The sequence below is a fragment of the Rhinolophus ferrumequinum genome, chromosome 15 (assembly GCF_004115265.2).
Source record: "Rhinolophus ferrumequinum isolate MPI-CBG mRhiFer1 chromosome 15, mRhiFer1_v1.p, whole genome shotgun sequence".
NCBI lineage: Eukaryota > Metazoa > Chordata > Mammalia > Chiroptera > Rhinolophidae > Rhinolophus > Rhinolophus ferrumequinum.
In genome coordinates, this window is record NC_046298.1 from 38,291,042 (window position 1) to 38,304,036 (window position 12,995).

The 12,995-nt window shown below is 43.2% G+C and overlaps 1 non-coding gene across 1 annotated transcript; it reads right to left on the bottom strand.

The window, feature by feature from the left end:
- Positions 1-3,365: 3,365 nt before the first annotated feature.
- LOC117035680 (small nucleolar RNA SNORA44) lies at positions 3,366-3,496 on the bottom strand. Its single transcript, XR_004425249.1, has one exon. It is a non-coding gene; the product is annotated as a small nucleolar RNA SNORA44 (small nucleolar RNA).
- Between the last annotated feature and the right edge of the window lie 9,499 nt (positions 3,497-12,995).

Here is a 12,995-nt window from a genome sequence, read left to right on the forward strand (position 1 = left end):
AAATGATATTTGAAGTAGTCTTCAAATATGGCTAAAAACTTCAAATGATACATGAACCACTGAGGTTTGGGAAACCTCGCCTTGGAAAAACCTGCACTGTTTCCCCAGGTGATAGACCCGGTGTGTGTGGTTTGGGCATGAGATTCACCCTTCTTTCTTGGGTCTTCTCTTCATATACATGGGTGTCCAGCACACAGCTGGCCAAAGTGACAGTTAATGATGGTCACAAAGAAGACAGACCTCTCTGGTAGAAGTGTCACATTTACATGATTCAAAGTAAGCTGAGACTTTTAGGAAACCTCTTCTAAAGTAGCACCTGCAGGTACATGCCCACATTCATGTTTCTTAATCCTCATGGAAGGGTGGGGGCAGAGGTGGTGGCTGTGGAATATTGGATTAAGCTGTGGAATGTGAGAGTCCAGACTTCATCATTTACTATTAGTTACTATAACTAATAGTTATGTGTTATGGACAAGATACCTAATCTCTCTGCCCTCAGTTTCCTCATCTGTAAAATGGAAATGACTAATAATGAAATATACTTCCTGTGCTGTGAGCACCAAGTGAGATAAAACATTTAAAACACTTTGGGATAGAAAGACAAGTTAGGTGACCCCATGAGAAAATAATCAGACAAATCCAGAATGTGGGACACTGTAAGGGGCAACCATCCTGGACTTCTTCAAAAAGTCACTAGCATCGAAAATAAAAGTATGTATATGTGGAAAACTGTTCTAAACTCAAAGGGACTAAAGGCATATAACAACGAAATGCCATGCATGAATCCTGATTGAACCGAAATTTGAAAATATTAGAGAGGAAGGGGAAGGAAGGAGAGAAGAAAGGAAGGAAGGAGAAAGGGAGGAAGGAAGGAAAGAAGGGAGGGAGGAAAGTAGGGAGAGACAGAGGGAGTGGAAATAAAACTCATTATAAAAAGACAATCTTAGACCATTAGGGAAATTTGAGCTGGACTAAGTAGAAGATATTATGGACTTAGGCGGAACGGTGGCGGTGTGGTTGAGTAGGACAATGACCTGATTCTAAGATGTATGCTTAATTATTTAGGGTGAACAGTCATCCTGTCTGCCACTTACCCTCAGATGGTTCAGAAAAAAATAGGGACAAAGCAGCCATGGCAAATTATTAACAATTATCAAATCTGGATGGAGGTAATAGGTGTTTATTATACTCTTCTCTCCACTTTTCTGTACGTTTGAAGCTTTTTAGTAAAAGGTTTTGGCAAACAAAACACCCATGATGACAAGGGATTCTACTGACCAAAGGCAGGGCTGGAAACTTCCGGGGCTGTTCAGAAGAGATGGGGACCCACTTGATGTAAAAGTTTCTAGGGCCAGCCCGGTGGCTCAGGCGGTTGGAGCTCCGTGCTCCTAACTCCGAAGGCTGCCGGTTCGATTCCCACATGGGCCAGTGGGCTCTCAACCACAAGGTTGCCAGTTCAATTCCTCGAGTCCCACAGGGGATGGTGGGCTCCGCCCTCTGCAACTAAGATTGAACACGGCACCTTGAGCTGAGCTGCCTCCCGGATGGCTCAGTTGGTTGGAGTGCGTCCTCTCAACCACAAGGTTGCCGGTTCAATGCCCGCAAGGGATGGTGGGCTGCGCCCCCTGCAACTAGAAAACGGCAACTAGACCTGGAGCTGAGCTGCGCCCTCCACAACTAAGACTGAAAGGACAACAACTTGAAGCTGAACGGCACCCTCCACAACTAAGATTGAAAGGACAACAACTTGACTTGGAAAAACAGGCCTGGAAGTACACACTGTTCCCCCATAAAGTCCTGTTCCCCTTCCCCAATAAAATAAAAAAATAAAATAAAATAAAAGTTTCTACAGACGGTAGACTTCCCTGCTGAGCTAAAGGACATGTCGCCCACCCACAGCCAAGCTACTTCTCCCTAGCTTAGAGAGCCCCAACATTGTTCAGGTACCAGACAGCAATATTCTCAGGGAATTGGTTTCATCTGAGGTTGATACGTCCAGGTCTGTGGGAAGAATGGTGAGGGGACTTTGGAGAATTTATCCCGCTTGATGAAAACTGGGAGGTACATATATCTCCTTGAGTTGGGGACGGTCTGAGATTGGGAGGGGACATGATGGGGTGAGGCAATGTTCTGTTTCTTGTAACTACCTGGTTGATGATTACATGGCTGTTTGCACTATAGTAATTCATTTATGCTGTATATTTATGTACTTTTCAGTGTGTATGTTATAGATTGTGTGTGTGTGTGTGTGTGTGTGTGTGTATAAAAAAATGTTTTCTTTCCTTTTTGTGGCAGAGGTTGAGTGAGGATACGGTCATGCAGGAAGCATTGGAGACCATCTTAGGACAATGAGGCGACTGGTCCCAGGATGGATGCCAACATGCTGAGGACAATCGTGGAGAAAAATGAACAGAGATGTCCCTTGTTGCCATTGCTGAGTCACTGCACTAACCCAGGTGTGGCTCTGCCTCAACCCTATTGGTTATGAGGGAGAATAAATGTCCTTTTCTTCAGCGTCTCTTGGAATTGGATTTCCTTTTGCTATCTCCCAAGGCATCTTGTGTCCTGTGTTGGGGCTTTCAAAGACCACCCTTGGGTTTGGTCATTCATTAGAAGCATTCACCAGTTATAGTTCGTTACAGTGAAAAGCTATGAAGCAAAATCAGCGAAGGGAAATGGTTCAGGGTGCGAAATCCAGAGGAAACCAGGAGCAGGTTTCCAAGAGTCCTCCCCCAGTGGAGTCACACAGGATGTGTTTAAATCGTCCGGCAATGATGTATGACAACATATGCAAAGTGTTGTCTACCTGGGAAGCCCGGAGTCTGTGTTTTTACTGGAAGTCAGTCATGTAGGCACACGGTGCTCAAATGACTGGCCACAGTAACTGAAGCTCCAGATCCACAGAAGGAAAGCAGATGTTCAACCACAAATGACCTCATTTGCACAAACTATCCAGACACACCGGTGGTGTGGTTTAAGATCCTAAGCATGCAAAACACTCTTATCAGAACATTCAAAGAGCTTGATTCTCAGGTACTGGCCAAGGGCCAGTCACGACAAGACTTTCTTGAGAATGTGCAGGCTTCAAGCCTGCTGAGTTAAGTCTTTTCTGCACAAGTATGGTCATCATCTGCATTCTTTTCTTTGAGGAAACGGAGGTCCAGAAGGATTAAAAAATGTGCCCAATGCCACCCAGCTAATCAATGGTGGAGCTCTTAAGTCCTTGGTGTGAAGGCTTCAAATGTCCTCTTTCTTTTTTTTTTTTCCTACTCCAAACCAAAAAGTTGGTCTAATGCACCCATCTGCATGGACGCTAATGGAAACACCTGGACTCAGGTGGCAGGCTTTCAGCTCAGTTCCTGAGAGGTTACAGGAAAGACAAGTGGCAGCTGCAGGTATTATGCTGACCTGAGCTGTCAAAGTCTCTCTAGGTTGCTCTCTCATGCAGTTGGAGATCCCATGGCTACAATCAGCCACAGCCCTTGGAAACATGCTGCGAACGTCCTCTTATAAGTTGGCCAGGCCACTGGCGCCCACTCACTGGGCCGGAGAAAACATGACTGTGGGTTGGATTTGGCACAAAGGCTTGCAGCCTACATCCTTGGAACATCTGGAGATTCCATTGAAATGCCTTATAAAGGAATAAAAGGGGGCAAAGCCCTAATAGGAAAGGAAAGGAAGTGGGAGGAAGACCTGGGAAAAGGGATAGAAATGTCAGATTTCCTGAGCTTGGAACTTGCTGGGGATGCTGTTGACCCTGAGGCAGTGAAAAGGGCCTGCAGGAGGAACAGGTAGGGCCAGCTGGGAGGAGAGAGGAAATCAGGCGTTTCATCTCTTTTAGCTGGCTGCTCACACCCTCTTCCTTTCTGCTCCACCTCTCCACTGCAAAGCCCAGGCAGTCCAACATTTGAACCCAGGACCCCCTGAAATATGAGACTATTTTCTAAAGCAATGCTTTTGGAATTACAATAGAGCCTCATTCCGGGAGTGGCTCCCTCGGGGATGTTTGGAAAGCTGGAGGAAGGTTTTTGTTACAGAGATTCGTTTAGGGGGTGCCACCAGCACTTCCTGGGCAGGGGACCAGGGTACAAAATGTCCCATGAGGTGACCCATAATGCCCCAGACAGGCAGTCCCACACTATGTTCCACGAGACTATTCATGGAGGTAAAGAACCTGTTTCTAGTACCCACGCTCAGCACTGAGCTCCATTTTACTTATAAACAACATTTAAAATTTTCCAGGAGAGCAACTACTGGGTAAAACAAGGAAGGTTTGTTTATTGTTCACCACTTTGTTCTTTGACTTGCAAATACAGTGTGCCTGGGTCTGTTTTCACTTGTGGTAGCCCAGACAGCATTCTCAAAGATTCTGCCCCCAGTACACACCCTAAACCCCATTACATGTCTTGCAGCTTAATTAGGCTCGAGCTTTTCATTATTGTATTACAAATTACTTTCTTCTTATTTTTTCTTTATATTACAATAAGAACATTATCTTGATCTAAAAAAAAAAGTTTTTGTATGTGGGTAGGTTGTATTATCCATAAAGTTTATTACAGCGTCGTAAAAGGAGCATAAAAAATATTTATAACACTAATCTATGGTGATAATCAGAACTGCAGTTACCCCCGGGGGCAAGGGGATGGGTGGTGAGAGGATTGACTGCAAAGGGGCACAAAGGAACTTTCTGGAGTGATGGAAATGTTCTCTTCCTTGAATGGGGTGGTATACAATTGTCAAAACTCATCGAACTGCACAGGCAAGGTATTTCATTGTAATTGTAATGTAAATTATACCTCACTCAAGTTGAATAAAGCATAAATTTAAAAATATCTGTATAGAAAAATTTAAAAATACGTATTTGTTCTAGAAAGGAAGCATTGCACCTGCTAAGGCCTTGAAATTGATGAAGTGGATTTGAACAGACACTTAAAAACAAAAGTGAAAAGGAACCAAACGGATGATCTCAGCCTGCGCTGCCCATGGACAGTGCTGCTTTGTGAATCCTACACAAGGTACATAAAACTTCCAGTTAGATAATAGGTACACAGGTGTGTGTGTGTGTGTGTGTGTGTGTGTGTGTGTGTGTGTGCTGGGTCATGATGTAACTACATTTCTTATTCTGAATTGTAGACCAAAAAGTTTGAAAAACACACAGTAAAATAGGAATCACTGGACTTTCCTTTGGCATAATTCCCGCCCAGGGCAAAGGTTTCAAATGGTGGTGCCTGTCACATAGTTTTCTTGATAATTTCTGATTCATTTACAGCAACATTACCCAATGTGATTACATCATCCTGGCTTTACCCAAGAAATCTGCTGGTCAGAAGCTTGTTTGCAAGATGATTAAATGGGGTAGCTTTAGTTCTTCATAAGAGAAATCACAAGGAAGGGAGAGAAAGGAGGGTGGGCTAAGAAATCTAAATCTTCATCTTTCATAATGAGTTCATAGAAAATGTCTGCATTTGATCAATCCAGAATTAACACTAACGAAATGGGGAAAATGCAAATTGTATCACACACTAATGGCTAATTTTCCCAATATGCATACACATTTCCCACAAATCGAGAGAAAAGAAAAATCCCATAGGAAAAAAAATGCACAGAGAATATGAACAGATAGTTCCTAAAAAAAGAAATAAATGTGGCTCTCAAATACATGAGAAGATATAAGATATGACTTGAAGTAAAATAAACACAAATTAAAACAACACTGAGATAGCATTTTTAATAAAGCAAATTGGTAAGCACAGAAAGATTGGCGACATTTTGTATTGACAAGACCCCCAGGGAAAGGGCACACGTTGTCGGTGGGAGTGTCAATTGGTACAGACCCTGTGGTGGACAGTTTGTGACATCTGTCGGCATTAGAAATGCATCGACTCTCTGACCCAGAAATTCACGTGTAGAACAGCATATGCATAAAGTACAAAAGGACATGTGAATGAGGTTCTTCATTGTAATACTCTTAGAAATAGCAAAAGATAGGGAACAATCTAAATATCCCTCAGTAGGTAGGTGATAGGTTAAATAAGTCGTGGTACTCCCAACACAGGTTAATGTGCAGTCATGAAAGACAAATTTATCAATAGTTCGTCATCGTCACCAATGACCTCTATATTGTTAAACCCAAAGTTCAATTCTTTCATTGACCTCGATCCACCAGCAGCATTTGACCTACTTATCCACTCCATCCTTCCTTTTCCCTTTGGCTTCCAGGATAGCATGTCTGTTGGCTGTTTCTTCCAGTCTCTCAAAGCTTGGCTCTTGGTCGTCACTTCCTCCCATTGTTGTTCACAGCCAGTCTCATCGATAAGCTAGCTGTTGGCTGTCAGAGTCCTCTCCCCAGCCTGATCTCTCCCCTGAACTCCAGACTCCTTATCCAACTGCCTATTTTTTTTTTAAATAACTCCCTTTTATTTTTTTAATTGGGGAATATTGGGGAACAGTGTGTTTTTCCAGGACCCATAAGCTCCATATCAAGTTGTTGTCTTCAATCTAGTTGTGGAGGGCGCAGCTCACTGGCCCAAGTGGGAATTGAACCGGCGACTTCGGTGTTATGAGCATTGCGCTCTACCCAACTGAGCCAACTAGCTGCCCCTCTAACTGCCATCTGCATTTGGATGACTAATGGGTATCTCCAGATTAACACTTTGAAAACTGGATTCCGGGTTTTCTTGCCCTGATTTTTTTCTCTCTTCTGCAGTTCAGTGAAAGGCAACTCATCCTTCCAGTTGCTCAAGCCAAAAGCCTTGAGGTTGTGTTTGATTCTTCTGTTTTTCTCTCATCTTGTATCCAATCTGACATCAAATTCTGTCAACTCAGCCTTGAAAATCCATCTAAAACATGGTCACATCTCACCACTTCCCTGCTCCCCCCATATCTGGTCCTGTCCACCCTCGTCTCCTGCCTGGATCATCTCAGCAGCCTCTTCACTGATCTCCCTGCTTCCACCTGCCCTCTCCTCGTGCCTACCTGAATTGATAAAAATAGGATATGTCACTGTGAAATTTTAGAACACTGAGGACAAAAAGATGTAAAAAGCTTTGTGGGGGCAAGGTGACCTCCTCATCATCACCACCACCACCATCATCATCATCAACAACAACAAAGTATCAAGAAACAGAATGGTCTGAAACTTCTAAAGAACAATACTGCCAACAAGAAGACAAGGGAGCAACGCCTTCAAAATTCTGACGAAAACTACTTTCTGTCCCTGAATTCTATAGCCAGCCAAACTATCAATCAAAGTGGAGAAGTTGAAGACATTTTCTGATGTGCAAGGTCTAAACAATTGACCTCCTGAGAAACCTTCCTTAAGAAGCTACAGGATATGTTCCACCAAAATAAGAGTATCACCAACAAAGAAGAATTGGGATCCAAAACACGGAGGCCCTGTCACAGGAGAAAAATGAGGGGAATCCCCAGGATGATAAAAATCCCAGTGTGCCAGCTGGGTATCAAGGTTAGAGATCAATCAGTCCAAACAAGACCAGGTGACTCAAGAGATAACTCCTGTTGAGGGCTGTAATCACTAGCATGCCAACTACCAGTGCATTGTTTTGTTTGGTTTTGATTTTTAACCTGAGGAGATAATGGCTGGGTGAAGGTGAACCATGTTCTTGTTTGTACTTGACTTGTATTGACCATGATGGAGATTGTGTTCTCCCTCTGTGACTGGTTGTTGGATCCACTGCGAATGCTCACTTCTCCCGCAATAAATGTGCGGCGTGGCTCCCACTTGTGAGAGGCTCGGGAGTTCTCCAAAGTGGAAAACACAGAGCTGAACACATTCCTGCTGGCCATGGAAGATGTGGCCCAGATTTCAGCCCTGAAAGCTGCCCTTATTGATGGTTAGCCACGTGCTTTCCAGGATTCGCTCATGCCATTGCCCACTGAATTCTCCACGAGGGGCTTGTGTAGACTCTCAGGGAAGCTGACACCAGATGATAACCTGGATATTGTCCAGCTCATCCTCTCCCAGGGGCCTCCACTTAAGAGTGACACTTTTCTTACACAGATAGCTGGTCTATGCTTTCTAACTGGTTTTTGAAAACTTAACAGAAACAGGAAAATGTTTGTTTTTGAAAACAGGTAAAATCCAAATAAATTCTGTAGCCTAATTAATAATATTAATTAATTGCTTAGTTTTGACAAATGCACCATGGTTTTGTAAGATGCTAACATTAGGTCAAAGGGGTATATTGGAACTTTCAATACTATCTTTGTAGCTTTTCTGTAAATCTGCAATGATCCCGAAATAAAAAGATTGAAAAGAAACCTCAACCATTACATGTAACAGTTACAGGGGACACACAGGCAGTGCTAATGCACTGATAATGGTCTGGTTCCTTAGGTAACAAGCGTACAGGTTTTTAAATCGTTATTCCCAAGCTGCACGTATGGGATTTATCCTCTGTTCTATGTTGTAGGAAACATAATCCAATATTTGGGTAATGTCTTACACAACGCCTCGTTGTAATGTACTGCCACCAATGACACTCCCAGCCAGGGTAAGCACACACATCACAGGCATTCAATTCTGTGTTTTCAGGGGAAAATCCTCCCCTCCAAAACAATACCAGCTCCTTAAAGGCTATTCCACTCGGTAAGCATGTGTTTCATGATTTTGTTGTTCCTTCTCATAGTATGAACATCTTTCTCACGGTAACTGTGATCCTAGATATAATAAGATGTATTTATAATTCTAAATGGAATCCTAAATGTAAACCAACCATGTTCAGTAGCATTCTGTCCTTATTCTCAGATTTTAACCGCAACTCAAGCTCTATCCAAACACTTGGTCAGTGATCAACTCCAACGTTCAAGGAAAAACAAGACATCTGTGTGGTGCCTTACCCAGAGACAGGAACTTTATGCTTGGCTTTCCTCATCTGTAAAATGGGTATAATAAAATCCCGACCTCACAGCCTTGTTATGAGGATGTGTAAAACACTTAGAATGTCACCCGGCACCCACTGAGTGCTCTAGAAATGTTGCTTTTTTTCCTTTAAGAAAACAACCAACCATATGAAGAGGTTTTTTTTAAGGTAATTTTAAATAGTATCTGCTTTTAACTCTTACATATTGACTTAAAATCTTCCTCCACTCCTCAACATGACTCCCACAGAAAATGTAGCCAACCAATGGTACAATAAATAGTTGGGGCAAATATTGATGAGCGCTCATGTTTGTTGAGGGTCTGCTCTGTCCCAGACCTCAATTCTGTATCTTATGGAGCCATCACTCCCACCCCACGGCTAGACAGTGTTGGGAGATGCCACTGGACTTGAGGCCTGAAATCTAGGATGTGATGGCCGATGTTTCTGGGCAGAGGGATGAATTAGAAACAGTGGAGCCCAGTGGCTAAGGCCCTGGAGGCAGAGGGCCCTGGGGATGAATCCCAGATCTTCTTACTAAGTGTGAGCTCAGGTACGTGAGCTCACTTCTCTGAGCCTCAGCTTCCTCTTTTAGAAAGTGAGGGTATGGGGGAAGGTGTATGGAATGCACACGATCACATTCGTGGTCCCTGACACATAGTGAGTAGCCAACAGACTGTGGTCATGATTATGAGGGTGAAGCTTGAGGTGGGCGGGAGACTGAGCGTGCAAGGGGGCTGCCCTGGGCTGTCACAGGAAGCTTCCATATCCAAGATGGTGAATCACCCGTCCTTCCTGCCATAATTTGAGGAAGGGTGGAATCTTCCAGGAGGTGAGCTGTGCTCTGGGCATGCCCCTCACTTCCAGTGGCTCACAGGTCTCCTGACGTGTGACATCACAGTCAGGATGACATCATGGAGCCCAAAAGTTGGGATTAGAGGAAATAGTTCTCTGCTCGCCTCTTCCTCCCCATCTCAAATTCTTGGACCCAGCACTTAGCCAGGTTCCTTCTGAAGTTGCGGGGTCCTTGGGTGTAAGTACTGGCCATGTAAGCCCCGGTTGGGAAGGTGGTATGGAAGTAAAGAGCAGGTTCATGCTTTCAGGAGCCATTAGTTCTCATTCATATATTCAATCATTTAACAAATCTTTGTTGAACACCTACATGAACCGGACAAGCTCCCTGCCTTCCTGAAGCTGACAGTCTCGTGGGGAAGTTAGGCAATAAACATAACACATAAGTAAATAGTACAGTCTGTTAGGAGGCGTGAGCGCCATGTGAGAAGACTAGGCAGGGTAAGCTTAGGACAGGGGTCGGCAAAGGACAGCCCACAGGTCAAGTCAGGCCATCATTTGTTTCTGTACAGTTCCCAAGCTAAGAACAGATTTTACATTTTTTAATGGTTGGGAAATTAAGAGAAAAAGATTTTGTGACATGTAAAATTTACATGAAATTCACATGTCAGGGTCCATAAATAAAGTTTTATTGGAACACAGTCAGGCTCCTTGGGTTACATACTGTCTATGGCTGCTTTTGTGTTATAACCATAGAGTTGAGCAGCTGTGATAGACACCATATAGCCTGTAAAGTCTAAACTATTTGCTATCTTGCCCTTCACAGAATAAGGGCAGACCTCTGGCTTGCGGGGTTGGGGGTGATGTGGAGGTGGGTTTTATATTAGAAAGTCAAGGACAGCCTCACTGAGAAAGTGGTATTTGGGTAAAGCCTGAAGGAGGGATGGAGGGAGCCATGTGGACATTAGGAGAAGAATGTTCCAGGTAGAGGGAACAGCAAGTGCAAAGACCCTGAGGTAGGCATGTCTCTGTTGTGTTCAAGGATCAGTGTGGAAGTCTCTGTGCCTGGAGCAGAGTGAACAACAGGGTGAGTAGTGGGAGATGAGGGCAGAATGGTGACAGGGGCAGGCTGTGTGGGGTGAGTCATGGGGAGGACTCTGGCTTTTACCCTGAGTGAGATGGAGCCACGAAGGGCTCTGGGCAGGGGAAGAATGTAATCTGACTCAGGTGTTAACAAGGCCCACTAGTTGCATGTAGGGAACAGACTTTGGGACAGGACAGTAGCAGGGAGACTAGCGAGGGGGCTGCTGAGATCATCCAGAAGAGAGACGATGGGTGGAGGCTGGGGAAGTGAGGGAAGTGGGCAGCTTCTGGATAGATTTGAAAGGTAGAGCTGACAGTATTTCTCGATAGATAATATCCTAACTGGGGAAAAGTCTCTCCTAAAAGTGTTCATGTCCCAGGCTTTCAAATCAGACACACCAGGGTTCTCATCCCAGCTTGGCTACATTCCAGCTGTGTGATTTTAGGTAAGTTGTTCAATCTCTCTTGGCCTCAGTTTCCTCATCTATAAAATGGGGTTAATAACTAGGGTGCAATATCAATGGGATCATTCTGCAAAACACTCAGAATGTGGTTGGGCACATGGGGAGCACTCCCTACAAGGCAGCTGTGATAATGAGCATCATTCTCTAGGAAAGACTCCAAGACCTGTTGGCCCAGGTTGCTATCCCTGAGGTGTATGCCACCCTCCTGGAAGGGAGCTGTCCCTCCCCCACTCACATCCTCTGGCTCCCATATTCCTCCTTTACCCTCTACAGAATCAGAGACCCAAAGGCCATACAGTGAGGTGCTAAGCCTTGCTGAGCCTTAGTTTCCTCATCTGTAAAATGGGCTTTGTAAAGACTGCATTAGAGATTGTCAGGCCCATTAGATGAACCATTTCACATCCATGGTGCCTGGCACATAGAAAGTGCTCAGGAATCAGAAGCTGCTCTGTTTTCAGCATGACCAGCTACATGGATCTCCTCAAGTATGTTTACCAACATTTTATTATGAAAATTTTCAAACACGCAGGAAAATTGAAAGAATTTTACAAGGAGTACACATATAGACCACCACCTGTATTCTGCCATTAACATTTTACTGTTCTTTATCTGCATGTCTGTTGATTCCTCTATCCATCCATCAGTCCATTTTATTTTTTATGATGAATTTCAAAATACTAAAATATTTTTATTAAGATTTTTGAGGACTCAATTTACACTAAACACTATTTTTAGCACTGTTCTTAGTTTATTACATCCATCCCCTCATCTCATTCTCATAGGAACTCTCTAAAACATATCAAGAATGCATTATGGTATATTATCCCCATTTTACAGATGAGGAAATTGAGGCACAGAGAGGTAAAGGACCTATAGCTACTTATAGCTACTAAAGGACTTATAGCTACCACCTGACTCCAAAGTCCTGGCTTTTACCAAGTATGCCACACAATGGAATATCATGCAGTCAGTGTAGAAGAATGTTTGGAAGAGTCCAATAAAAATCACACTGGATGATGGTATATTCAATCCAGATCCTGCATCTAAGCAAAAAATGCTCCAAATGGGGCACCCACTGTTACAGAGATAACTTAGAGGTAAATGGACACTGAGTGATTAAACGAAATCCTTTCTTAATAATACAGCTACTACTAAGTGAGCTATTTCTTTGTGCCCCATCCTGTATTACAGGCTTTACATGCTGTATCTTTCCAAGCAGTTTTGAGGTTGACACTGCTATACCCACTTTAGAGATTAGAATATTGAGGCTAAGAGAAGGGCAGGACTCACTGAAGGTTACCCAGACAAGAAGTGGCAGAACCAGGATTCAGATCCAGACTTGTCAGTTCTCCGAACCATTAAATCTCTTTGGCTCTTTTTATTTTCTTATTTTTCAGTAAAAAGATATTATTTCCATAATAATTAAAAAAAAAACAATACAAGTTTCCTTAAGAAACTAGACTCATTTATCTTTATTTTATTAGCCATGTGTATTACATTGGTAACATTTTAAACCCTACCTCATACCATACAGAAAAATCAGTTCCAGATAGACTGCCAACTTAAACGTAATGCAAAATGATTTAACACTTTTGGAAAATAACGTAAGAGAATATCAGCATGTTTTGGAGGTATGAAAATATTTCTTAAATAGGATGTAAAAGTAACTATCCATAAAAAAAGATTGAGAAATTAGACTATGCTAAAGACCTTCTGTGCATTAAAAACACCATAAGACAGTGAAAGAGAAAGCCATAGAGTCGATGTTTATAGTACA